This window comes from Neovison vison, chromosome 11 (genome assembly GCF_020171115.1).
Source record: "Neovison vison isolate M4711 chromosome 11, ASM_NN_V1, whole genome shotgun sequence".
Lineage (NCBI taxonomy): Eukaryota > Metazoa > Chordata > Mammalia > Carnivora > Mustelidae > Neogale > Neogale vison.
The window spans coordinates 184,354,364-184,368,537 of NC_058101.1; the positions used below are offsets into that span (position 1 = coordinate 184,354,364).

The following is a 14,174-nucleotide window of genomic DNA, read 5'->3' on the forward strand; positions in this document are numbered from 1 at the left end:
GCAAGGAGCTGGATGCAGGACTCTATTCCAGGATCATGACCTAAACCAAAGGCAGACACTTAACAACAGAACCACCCAGGTTCCCCTGGGACTGATTATTCTTAAGAGTTTTGAGAGATGCTTTGAAGAGTTAAGAAAATTGAGCTAGTCTTAATGGGTAAAAGAGAAACTGAATTATTCTTAAGTCCATTGCCTTATTTGTATCAGTTTGACCCTTTTTGTTTTAAAAAATTTTCACATTTACATGAAAGGATATAATTTTTTTTCCAATTTATTTATTTTCAGAAAAACAGTATTCATTATTTTTTCACCACACTCAGTGCTCCATGCAAGCCGTGCCCTCTATAATACCCACCACCTGGTACCCCAACCTCCCACCCCCCTGCCACTTCAAACCCCTCAGATTGCTTTTCAGAGTCCATAGTCTCTCATGGTTCACCTCCCCTTCCAATTTACCCAAAAGCACATACCCTCCCCAATGTCCATAACCCTACCCCCCTTCTCCCAACCCCCCTCCCCCCAGCAACCCACAGTTTGTTTCGTGAGATTAAGAGTCACTTATGGTTTGTCTCCCTCCCTATCCCATCTTGTTTCATGGATTCTTTTCCTACCCACTTAAGCCCCCATGTTGCATCACCACTTCCTCATATCAGGGAGATCATGTGATAGTTGTCTTTCTCCGCTTGACTTATTTCGCTAAGCATGATACGCTCTAGTTCCATCCATGTTGTCGCAAATGGCAAGATTTCGTTTCTTTTGATGGCTGCATAGTATTCCATTGTGTATATATACCACATCTTCTTTATCCATTCATCTGTTGATGGACATCTAGGTTCTTTCCATAGTTTGGCTATTGTGGACATTGCTGCTATAAACATTCGGGTGCACGTGCCCCTTTGGATCACTACGTTTGTATCTTTAGGGTAAATACCCAGTAGTGCAATTGCTGGGTCATAGGGCAGTTCTATTTTCAACATTTTGAGGAACCTCCATGCTGTTTTCCAGAGTGGTTGCACCAGCTTGCATTCCCACCAACAGTATAGGAGGGTTCCCCTTTCTCCGCATCCTCGCCAGCATCTGTCATTTCCTGACTTGTTGATTTTAGCCATTCTGACTGGTGTGAGGTGATATCTCATTGTGGTTTTGATTTGTATTTCCCTGATGCCGAGTGATATGGAGCACTTTTTCATGTGTCTGTTGGCCATCTGGATGTCGTCTTTGCAGAAACGTCTGTTCATGTCCTCTGCCCATTTCTTGATTGGATTATTTGTTCTTTGGGTGTTGAGTTTGCTAAGTTCTTTATAGATTTTGGACACTAGTCCTTTATCTGATATGTCGTTTGCAAATATCTTCTCCCATTCTGTCAGTTGTCTTTTGATTTTGTTAACCGTTTCCTTTGCTGTGCAAAAGCTTGTACAGGAATTCAGTAAAGTGTCAGGATATAAGATCAATGCACAGAAATCAGTTGCATTTCTCTACACCAACAACAAGACAGAAGAAAGAGAAATTAAGGAGTCAATCCCATTTACAATTGCACCCCAAACCATAAGATACCTAGGAATAAACCTAACCAAAGAGGCTAAGAATCTATACTCAGAAAACTATAAAGTACTCATGAAAGAAATTGAGGAAGACACAAAGAAATAGAAAAATGTTCCATGCTCCTGGATTGGAAGAATAAATATTGTGAAAATGTCTATGCTACCTAAAGCAATCTACACATTTAATGCAATTCCTATCAAAGTACCATCCATCTTTTTCAAAGAAATGGAACAAATAATTTTAAAATTTATATGGAACCAGAAAAGACCTCGAATAGCCAAAGGGATATTGAAAAAGAAAGCCAAAGTTGGTGGCATCACAATTCCGGACTTCAAGCTCTATTACAAAGCTGTCATCATCAAGACAGCATGGTATTGGCACAAAAACAGACACATAGATCAATGGAACAGAATAGAGAGCCCAGAAATAGACCCTCAACTCTATGGTCAACTAATCTTTGACAAAGCAGGAAAGAATGGCCAATGGAAAAAAGGCAGCCTCTTTAATAAATGGTGTTGGGAAAATTGGACAGCCACTTGCAGAAAAATGAAATTGGACCATTTCCTTACACCACACACAAAAATAGACTCAAAATGGATTAAGGACCTCAATGTGAGAAAGGAATCCATCAAAATCCTTGAGGAGAACACAGGCAGCAACCTCTTCGACCTCAGCCGCAGCAACATCTTCCTAGGAACATCGCCAAAGGCAAGGGAAGCAAAGGCAAAAATGAACTATTGGGATTTCATCAAGAAAGGATATCATTTTAAAGATTGTCAGTACCTGGCTTAATGTTGTGATTGAATTAGTACTTGATATCTCTGTTTATGTCTCACTCCAGATGTAGTGAGCCATCTATGGTTAATTTCATTTACTTTATCAATGATTGGTTCCAAGGGTGTGCAGAAATAAATCAGTTTGGGTCAATAACACACTCAAGATGGATTGGTTTGGGAGGTCTCTAGGAAAGAGAAGCCGTTTGTGAACCAAGGAAGCGTGTTTAAGTTACTGATAACACCCTTGTGAGGTAATAAAAAGACTAGGGTTAGGATGACCCTAAGGCTGAGGACAGCAGGACAAAGAGATGGAAAAAACCTGGATCCTTACTGATATCTGGAGCCATGAAATCTATCAACCCTGATAAAGGCTGCCTGGTTTCTGAATTTCTTATAATAATAATAATAATAAGTAGTCAACTTATATTTAGCCAAATTGAGCAAGTTTTTGTGCTTGAAGTCAACAGCATTCCAGCTGATAATGAATTGTATACTGGGAAAGGGGTACTGGCAAATAAGAGATTCTACACTATGGATTTAACTTGAAGACTGGGCCGTAAGGGTGCCAACTTGAGAAGTTGGTGATAATCCTTTATATCTTGTGCACAAATATTTGCTTCATGAGACTTTGGTTTGGGGCGATATTATACAGAAATTCAGGATGTTAAGGTGTGTTGGCCCTGTCCTGCTTGGACACAAAAGGCCTTTAAAAAAGAAAGAGCCTTTTTTCTTATGATCTGGTATCACAGATCAGCTTCATAAGATTAGCTTGAAGTAAAGAATTCATCTTTTCCAAAGTTAGTTTGAATTTGGGTTTAAAAAGATTTAACAGGAAATAAGTGCTGCAAAGCACAATTCTGTTGCCTTCAGCTTTCCCATACCTCCTTTTAAGTATTTTCTACCAGGTAAATAGGAAGTACTCAGGTTTATACAATAAAGATATATTTTAAATGCAATTGGGGGGAAGAAATGGATAGTTTCAAATTGGAGTGCAGTAAAGGCCATTTCAAATTCAGAGCCTTGGAGGGTGCAAAGGTTTCAGAGGTTTGCTGCCAGGAGACTGAAAGTTCTAACTGCAACCATTGTCTAAACATGATCTTGCTATGGTTACCTAGTCTTTGGAATTTTGAGGGTAGAGAATCCTAGCTTCTTTTTAAAGAGATGTACTGTTGCTAAGGGCCATTTAATACCATTAATGTGTCATTCTTCACTTTTCTGAATTTAATTGTAGTTATCCTGTTATTTTCCCTTCACCAGTGTATTTTTGGGTGTAGATAACTTAATCTTGTAGCTATATATTGCCAGAATGGATGATAACTATATAGATCTATATCCAGACCTGTTAGAAATGAAGGCATATTACTCCCAACATGGATCTGAAGTTAGATGCAGTGACTGGATGACACTTCAGGTGGTTCCCTTTCTGCAAGGTGAATTGAAGGTGTTTTGTGTGGCCATGAATACTTTTTAAAGTATATATGTTGGAAGAAGGACGTGTATAAAAGGTAACCAAGTTAGTAGACTGCAGAATCTCTAACAATTCTAAATCATCTTATATAATTTAAACTGTCCTTTGTCTTATTCTTTTTATTGGTTTACTGATGTACAAACCTAGTCTGTATAGCTCGTTAGAACCCAGCATGAGACTTGTCTGGACATCCTGAAATGAAGTCAGTGTCTCTATTAAGGACTGCACGCAAGGAAGCTTATAGATCTAGCTGCTGCTTGACAGCCTTTTAAAGACTTAAAGGAGCTAGACAAAGATAAAAACTGTGGACAGCAGTGTGGAGAATCAAGGCAGAAAAAGAGAAACTTAAATTCTTAATATTGTTGGGAAACTGAGTAAGTTCAGAATCTGCCTTCTGTGGGTAGAATAGTGTACCCCCAAAGATGCCCATATCCCGATTCTTACAATCTGTGAATATGTTACTTTACATAACAAAAAGGATTCCACAGATCTGGTTGACATCACAAACCGGCAGATGGTGATGATCTTGGGTTACCTGAGTGGGCCCAATATGAATGAGTGGGCTCATGATATGAGCTCTTCGAAATATAAGAGGACAACAGAAGAATGGGCCAGAGAGGAGACAGAAGATAAATTTCAGAGGGATTCAGTCTGCTTTTTCTGGCTTTAATGATGGAGGAGAGAGGTATTATGATTCAAGGAATGCAGGTAACTTCTAGAACTTGGGAGCAGCCTAGAAAGGAAATGGATGTTAGTCCTCCATCTGCAAATGATTAAATTTTGTGAAGAGATCCTCCCCAGACCCTGAGACAGGAATATAATACAGATGACACCTTTATTTTAACCCATTGAGACTTATTGGACTTATGTCCTACTTAACTTAAAGATAATAAACTTGATTTGTTGGTACATCTGGGTGGCTCAGTTGGTTAAGTGGCCAACTTCTTGGTTTCGGCTCAGGCCATGATCTCAGAGTCATGGGATTAAGCCCCTTGTCAGGCTCCCCTGAGCCACAAGTGTGCTTCAGGATTCTCCCTCTTTCTCTTCCCCTCTCCTAGTTTGCCCTCTTTAAAATAAATAAATGGATCTTTCTAAAAAAAAGAAGATTTTCTTCAATCCACTAAGTCTGTAAGAATTTGTTACAGCAGCAGTAGAAAAGTACTACACTGCCTTATCCAGACTTCTTGTGTGAATTAGAAAAATTTTTCCCTCCAGCTTTATTGAAATATGATACACATATATATTATGAAATGTTTACTACGATAATGTTAGTTAATTCATCCTTTTATTTCACGTAATTAGCCATTTTGTTTTGTTATGGTGAGAACATTAAAGCTCTATTCTATTTATTTTACGCTAACTTTTATTTTTTTTAAGATTTTATTGAGAGCACAAGCACAAGTAGGGGGAACAGCAGGCAGAGGGAGAAGCAGGCTCCCCAGGTCCTCAGGACCTGACCCTGAGATCATGACCTGAGCTGAAGGCAGAGAGAGGCTTAACCAAATAAGCCACCCAGGCATCCCAAAGCTCTATTCTTAGAACAACTTTCAAGTAGATGATACAATATTATTAACTGCAGTTAGCATGCTGTCCCATAGATCCTCTGAACTTACTCATCTTATAATTGATATAAAGTTCGTACTCTTGACCAGCATCTCCCCACTTCCCCCCATCTCTAGGCCTGGCAACCATCTTCTGCTGTTTATATGAATTTGATGTTTTTAGATTCCACATGTAAATGAGATTATATGGTATTAGTGTCTCTCTGACTTAACGCAATGCCCTCAAGGTCCACTCATTTTGTCACAGACTGAGGATTCCTTTGTTTTTATTGCTGAATAATATTCCATGATGTTTGTGTGTATGTGTGTATTTTCTTTTTTTAAAAATATTTTATTTATTTATTTATTTGACAGGGAGAGAAAGAGTACAAGCAGAGGGAGGAGCAGGCAGAGGGAAAAGCAGGCTTTCCACTGAGCAGGGAGCCTGATGTGGGACTGAATCCCAGGATCCTAGGATTATGACCTGAGCCGAAGGCAGCTGCTTAATCGACTGAGCCACTCAGCATCCCTGTACCACATTTTCTTTATTGATTCATGTGTTGATGGATACTTAGGTTGTTTCTATGTCTTAGCTATTACAAATAATGCTGGCAATGAACATGGTTGGTACAGATATCTCTTTGAGATAGCAGTTTCATCTACTTCAGATACATACCCAGAAGTAGGAGTATTTGATCATAGAGTAGTTCTATTTTTAGTGTTTTCAGAAATTTCCATACTGTTTTCCATAGTGGCATACCAATTTATATTTCTTTTAACAGTGCACCAGTGTTCCCTTTTCCCTACATCCTTACCAGCACTCTTTACCTTGTCTTTTTGAGAATAGCCATTTTGGCGAGTATGAGATGATATCTCATCATGTGTTTTGATCTGCATTTCCCTGATAATTAGTGATGTTGAGCACCTTGTTATGTACTTGGTGGCCATTTGTGCATTTTCTTTGGAAAATGTCAATTAAAGTTCTGTGCCATTTTTAAATGAGATTGTTGGTGTTTTGCTTTTGAATTGTATATTCCTTATGTATTCTGGATATTAACCCCTTATCAGATACACAATTTGTAAATATTTTTTCCCACTCCATAAATCAGCTTTTCCTTTTGTTGATTCTTTTTTGCTGTGCAGAAGTATTTCAGTATGATAAAGTCCTTTGTGCTTATTTTAGCTTTTGTTGCCTTTTCTTTTAGGGTCAGATCCAAAAAAATCATTGCCAAGACCAATGTACAGGAGCTTACTGCCTGTTTACTTCCAGGAGATCATTGTTTCAGGTCTTACATTTAAATCTTTTAAACCATTTTGAGTTAATTTTTATGCCTGGTGTAAGAAAGTGGTATAGTTTCACTCTTTTACATGTGACTGTCCAGTTTTCCCAACATCATTTATTGAAGAGACTGCCCTTTTCCCACTGTATATTCTTGGCTTCTTTGTCATAAATTAACTGATTGCATATGCCTGGGTTTATTTCTGGGCTCTTTGTTCTGTTCCATTGATGTGTGTCTGTTTTTATGCTAGTACCATGCTGTTTTGCTTTTTATAGATTTTTTTTTTAGGATTTTATTTATTTGTCAGAGAAAAAGAGAGAGGACATAAGCAGGGGAAGAGGCAGGCAGAGGGAGAAGCAGGCTTCCCGCTTGAGCAAGGAGCCGGAAGAGGGACTCAATCTCAGGACCATAGGATTGTGACCTGAGTTGAAGGCAGATGCTTAACTCACTGAGTCACTCAGGCATCCCAGTTTTTATAGCTTTAAACTGTAATTTGAAATCAGGGAGCATTGTGCTTCCAACTTTGTTCTCTCTCAAGATTGCTTTGGCTATTCGTGGTCTTTGTGGTTCCATACAAGTTTAAGATTATTTATTCCATTTCTATGGAAAATGCCAGTGGAACTTCAGTAGGAATTGCATTGAATTGCCTTGGGTTGTGTGGCCTTTTTAAAAATGTTAATTTTTCCAGCTCATGAGCACAGACATTCTTTATATCTATGTCTTCTTCAGCAAATGTCAGTTTTCAGTTGTACATGTCTTTCCCATCCTTGGTTAAATTTATTCCTAGGTATTTTATTCTTTTCAATGTAATTGTAAATGGGTTGGTTTCTGAATTTCTCTTTCTGATAGTTCTCTTTAGAGTATAGACATGTAAAATTTTTCTGTATGTTGATTTTGTATGCTACAGCTTTCCTAAATTCATTTGTTCTAAGAGTTTTTTTGTGGAGTCTTTAGATTTTTCTGTACGTAATATCGGGGTCATCTGCAAACAGAGATTGCATTTGCTTCTCCCTTTTATCTCTTTTTCTTACCAATTTGTGTAGCTAGGATTTCTATACTATGTTGAATGTTTAGAGTAATTTGAATTCTTAGCAGTATAAATCCTATATCTCCATTTCCTTGTGCAAGTTACCAGAGGTTTACTCTATGCCTTTGGTGGAGTCATACTTCACTGATTCTTCATAATCTTTAAAGCTTGAAGAAGTGGTCATGTCTTCCAGAATTTATGTGTTGAACTTCGGTAAGTATAGACCTTCACCTGCAAGTGGGGACATGGTAGAGTGTGCTCTTGTGCAGGGTGCCAAGTGTAGGACATGTAGTTGCTTCAGGTCGAGGCGATGGATGACAAATCTTGGATCAGGCCTTGGCCTGTACATTATCAGCAGTTGTGTGGTCTTGGTGAGTGCTCCTAGGCATTCATGTATGCTGCAAGGGCTGTTGGGGTTCTCAGCATCTCCTCCTGGTCCATCAGCTGGGGACCAGAGTAAGCAGTGGTAGTGGCCAGAGTCTGTCATATGGACACCCTCATTTGCAGGTGTCTGTGTTGTGGCAGGGTCCAGTTGCTAACACATGTGTAGTGGTGAGTGCCAGGGTAGGCAGCAAGGGCCAGCCAAGGACATGTGCACTGGCAGCTGTGGGGATCCTGGCGGCTGTTCATTATTGTGTTGGCAGTATCTTGCCCTGGACACATAGCAGTATGGAGGTTAATGATGGAGATTGGGCCAGAGGGTATTCAGGCGCATAGCTGGAGTGGCTAGGTACAGGTGAACCTAGTGATACAGGATAGTGACGTATGGTAGAGCTTGCTCTGGCCCACATACCACTATAGGAGTCTTGGGTATGGAAGTGGTCTAATGTGGCTGCAGGATCTTGCCATGGTGTGCACACAGCAGTTTGGGCTGGTGACAGATATTTAGCCAACAGCTTATAAGTACACAGCTGGAGGAGCTAGCCCTGAGCACCGGCATGCTAGTGAGTGTCAGCTACAAGAATCTAAGTTGGTGTGTTGCACTCTCGGAGCCAGAGTCTTTGGTGGGCTTCTGGTGGAAGGCGGGTGGGAAGACATAAGGTGACTGGTGTCAACAAGTGTAAACACCTGTGGGTCTGAGGCTAGTGATATTTGCAGGGGTATGCTACAGCCACAGTGGCTGTTGGTTTCTTCAGTAGTGAAAGCTACTGATGTTTGCTCAGCAGTCAGGGGGGAGGTGGTGGCTCCTGATGTATAGCTCCTGTTGGTAGCCTCTGCTTTTTTTCATTGTTCCTAGCCATCTCTTTGTGTCTCAGCTTTGCCATTCCCTGTTTGGAGTAAAGCAAAAGCAGATCCTTGATTCTCCATGCAGTGCCCCAAAGGGCTGGGGAAACTGGCTACTTACCTCACTCTCACTTTCCTGGTGAGAAGAACTCTCTATCTAGGGAATTCCTCTTGACACTGAACAGTGCCTGCTCAATATGTGGAATGGTACAGGCAAATTGAAGCTGTTCATCCTTCCCTTTTTTGCACAGTTATTCTCTAGCTTTCTATGCCACCATGTGCTGAAGTTTCTTAAGTGACCTCCAAAGCTCTCCCAAAGCTGTTTTTCTTTATAGGTAGCTATCTAATGGTTGATCTTTGTTGCGGGGGCTGGAGGGTGGGATCTGCTACTCTACCATCTTTGTGACGTCACTACCCTTGAACCAAAAATGTATTTCTGGGGCACCTGGGTGGCTCAGTGGGTTAAAGCTGCTGCCTTCAGCTCAGGTCATGATCTCAGGGTCCTGGGATCGAGCCCCACATCGAGCTCTCTGCTCTGCGGGAGCCTGCTTCCTCCTCTCTCTTCCTGCCTCTCTGCCTACTTGTGATCTCTGTCTGTCAAACAAATAAAATCTTTAAAAAAAAAAAAACTTAAAAAAAATGTACTTCTTCTGGGGTGCCCTGGTGCCTCACTTGGTTAAACATCCATCTTGATTTCAGCTTGGGGTTGTGGGGTCAAGCCCCATGTTGGCCTCTGTTCTGGGCTTGGGATTCTCTCTCTCCCTCTGGCCCTCCCCATACCCATTTTCCCTCTCCCCAACTCCTAAAAAAAAAAAAAAGAAAAAGAAATTTACAGGGTGCCTGGGTGGCTCAGTTGGTTAAGCATCTGCCTTCAGTTCAGGGCATTATCCCAAGGTTCTGGGATCAAGCTCAAAATCCAGCTCTCTACTCAGCAGGGAGTCTGCTTCTCTCTCTCCCTCTGTCTGCCACTCTACCTGCTTGTGCTCTGTCTCTCTGTCAAATAAATAAAATCTTTTAATAAGAAAAAAAGGAAATTTACTTCTTCTGTGAACTTAGTTAAATCCCAGTTTTTCTTACCTTGTTTATGCTTCTTTTCACACATTGTAGTTCCTGCCAGGTAGAGATGGGTCACTTACCAGCCGTCTCATGGATTTGAAAACAATTAAATTCTTTTTCCAGCTGTCCAAAGCCAATTACTTCATTTTCTTTAACTATTTCCTTAAAGACATACTTAGCTGAATACTTGTATTCTCTCCTTCACATACCCAGGTACCTAAATAGAGTTCTTTTGTATCCAGTTAAACTTTGAGATATGATACTGAAAGTGTTTCATTTACTCAACAAAAAATTATTTACTACCTATTATACACAAATCTCAGAAATCTATTCTATATAATGTAATTATGATCTGGGCATTCCATCTGAGGCACTTATACCTTATACTTTGTTGTACTTGATTTCAGTAGGTAGATAAACTTCATAGTAGCACACAGTCAATTTTTTTTTTTAAAGATTTTATTTATTTATCTGAGAGAGAGAGCATGAGACGGGAGAAGGTTAGAGGGAGAAGCAGACTCCCCACAGAGCTGGGAGCCCGATGCGGGACTCCATCCCAGGATTCTGACATCATGACCTGAGCCGAAGGCAATGGCTTAACCAACTGAGCCACCTAGGCACTCCGTACATACAGTCAATTCTCTAAGGTCACAGTCTTCCAAAATATATCCAGAATTCTATCCACTCATTTGTTCTGCTGTGTTAACTTATACATAACTTCTCTGTCCATATGAATTTTCTTATCTAAGTTTTTTACATTTATTAACATTTAATAAAATAGTGGTTAAAAAAATGACCAACCCACAACCAAGAGTATATCTACAGGTTAACACTTGAATGCTGGGTGGATTTAGAACTTTCCACTCCAGAGCTTAAAGTATATATAAGATACAGGGCCTGACAGATTGTGACACTTACTCCTTATTAGTATTAGTGCATAAAAACGTGAGTAAATATTTCTGAAAATTATTCTTAACTATTATTTGTTTTTTATATCTAAGATAATATAAATATCCTGTTAGCACAGAATTTGATTGGCATTAATGTTTCTTGGTAATAATGCAGGCAGGCTGGGTCCTCAGACCCAGAGAAGATTCCCATAGGACCATCCAGCAGGGTCCTTGACTTCATGCCGGAGAGAAAATAAATGCAAGCCAGGAAGTGAAAACAGAGTTTATTAAATAGCATAAGTGACAGACACAGTAGCAGACAGAATATGTGGGAGTTCAGAGAGTAAATGAGTCTCATCACATGGGGTTAGACAATTATATTGGAAGGAGGTTAAGGGTATGTTTTCTCTCAGGAATCCAGGGTAAGGTCCAGTCAGAGACAAGTAACAAGTGAATAATAGGTGTATTTTATAAAGGTAGGGGTTATTGATGCCAGCACTGGCCGAGGTTTGTTTTCAGCTAATAGCCTGGAATGTGTTTGGGGTCCAACTCTTAGATGTTACCTCATGTTTGGGGTCCTAGGACAAGAATGATTAACTTTCTTGTTTCCCACTTAGGATGGGAACATAGCTTCTTTGGTTTATTCAGATGCAGAATATCAAACAAAAGTAAATGCGGCCTAGCAGAACAACAGCAGAGATGGAACCTTTCTAAAAATGGAGTCTCTTCAGCTTCCTCTCTAATAGGTCACTTTGTATGTATTAGGTCTTTATATTCTTATTTGTTTACATGTCACTACAAAAAAAGGCTATTCAAATTCATATTACCTGTGATATCTGAAATGGAAGTCTTGAGACTCAGAGCTTCAGTCATTTTAATAAGTTAACATAGATCCTAGTGTCTGATAACTCTGAAGAGCCAACCTTTTAATAAAACTTCTAAAGCCACCAAAAAATAATCCAATTTAAAAATGGGCAGAAGGGACACCTGGGTGGCTCAGTTGGTTAAGCAGCTGCCTTCGGCTCAGGTCATGATCCCAGGGTCCTGGGATCGAGTTCCACATTGGGCTCCTTGCTCGGCAGGGAGCCTGCTTCTCCCTCTGCCTCTGCCTGCCTCTCTGTCTGCCTGTGCTCACTCTCCCTCTCTCTCTGACAAATAAATAAATAAAATCTTTAAAAATAAAAAAAAAATAAATAAATAAAAATGGGCAGAAGACATGAATAGACATTTCTCCAAAGACAACAGATGCCCAACAGACAGATGAAAGGATGTTCAGTATCACTCATCATCAGAGAAATGTAAATCAAAACTACAATGAGATAACACCTCACACCAATCAGAGGGCTGAAATTATCAACACAAGAAGCAACAGATATTAGTTGAGGATGTGGAAAGAGGGGAACCTTCTTGCACTGTTGGCGGGAATGCAAACTGACATAGCCACTCTGGAAAGCAGTATGTAGGTTCCTCAGAAAGTTAAACCCTGCTCTAGGGTTTACACAGTGTACCTTAACATAATGTTATATTCATGTGTAGTGTAAGAACCTTACAACAGTGAACATTTCCTTCCTTCCTCCCATCCTTTGTGCTATTATTGTTAGTACTCCCACATGGGGATTCCTTCTAGGCACGCTCAGAAAATTAATGCTTTTCCAGAGTCTAGGAAAAAACGAGTTGAGAAATTGGGAAAACAGAAAAAAGTACTCTAATTCTTCTGTGATATTTAAACCCTATCAACATGGAGATCTTAGTGGTTCATAGAATATACTGATGTCAAGTTGCAAGCAGGAGCAGAAGGTGATGATATGTGGAGTTGGTAGTTAAGTTTGACATTTCCAGGAACTGGGACAAAGTAGTCATGATATAATCAGTTATTCTTGCTTGTAACTGTTGCCATGTGGTTTGTGGCCTTGTGTACTGTAAACAGGAAGTTATTCATGCAAATAAGATAAATACTAATATGCTAATGTGCTTAGTATACTTAATACAAACTCTGAGTGGTATTCCAGGAAATAAAAAATATTGGTAGCAATGTGGTATTCAAGAACCATTTTCCTTTTGTAGTATACCTTACTTTACTCTAAGTTATGAGGTTCTCCACTGCTGATAATGATTTGGAAGCACACCTCTGTCCTAGCGATTGGACCTCTCTACTGTATCACCTACTGTGGCAGTTGTTGCTGCTACTACACCTGAGCAAGACTTCTAGATTGCTTTGTGTGTACTGTTAAGTGGTTCTTTAAAAAAAAAAAAAAAAAAAAAAAGATTAATTTATTTGAGAGCAAGAGAGAACATGAGCTGGAGAAGGAGCAGATGGAAAGGGAGAGGTATACTCCTCACTGAGCAAAGAACCTGATCCAGGGGTTTGATCCCAGGACCCTAGGATGATGACCTGAGCCAAAGGCAGGCGCTCAACCAACCGAGCCACTCCAGCGCCCCCAGTTAAATGGTACTTGTGGCGCATAGTCAAAATTTCAAGAGTGTGGGAGCCTGGGTGGCTCAGTGGGTTAAGCCGCTGCCTTCGGCTCAGGTCATGATCTCAGGGTCCTGGGATCGAGGCCCGCATTGGGCTCTCTGCTCAGCAGGGAGCCTGCTTCCTCCTCTCTCTCTGCCTGCCTCTCTGCCTGCTTGTGATCTCTCTCTGTCAAATAAATAAATAAAATCTTTTAAAAAAAAAATTTCAAGAGTGTATATACTTCAGATTATAATCTTTTTTGAGGATGATTCTTAATTTTCTGACTTCTGTAATAGGAGTGCTCTGTAATCAAATTCTAGTTTGTTTCTTCTAGCTGCAGTCTGGATCCCTGAACAATGGAGAATGTCCCTAATAATTTATCATATTTGTGTCTATATATTTATTTAAGAAATGCACGTTCTTTCATCCATAGACAAGTAAGTGAGAACTTGAGCTCTGGAACTTAGCAAACAAAATTTCACATATATAATTCCAACTCTTGTCGCCTTGCTATTTTGGCAAGTTATACTCTCTGAACTTCATATTCCTCATTTTAAAAAATGAGTATAACAGAGGCAAGCAAGGAGGATGAGGGAAAAAATGATTATAAAAACAACAATAAAATAATGATAGCAATCAATTCTTGGAAAATTCAGAAAAATTTTACAAAAATGCTTGGAAAGGGTAAGTCTTAGCATGCTGGGTATTTTAGTAGCGCTTGAGAAATATTAGCCCTTATTATCACTGCCCTATACAGAAAGTAGTCCATAATTCTGGACGAGTAGTTATCTATGTCTTGAATTCTTTCCTTAGATGATTTTCAGCCTAGCTTGTTAGAGAATGGTGATGTTTCTGAATGTTACCAGTAATTGTCTTGCTTTCTAACTGTAGCAAACTGAAATATTTATCTTCACC

General features: G+C 39.8%; 1 protein-coding gene across 1 annotated transcript in view; it reads left to right on the top strand.

Moving 5' to 3' along the window:
* The window catches only part of TEX15 (testis expressed 15, meiosis and synapsis associated), a 59,015-nt gene that overhangs the window by 13,311 nt on the left and 31,530 nt on the right, over window positions 1–14,174 (top strand). The window lies entirely within an intron of this gene.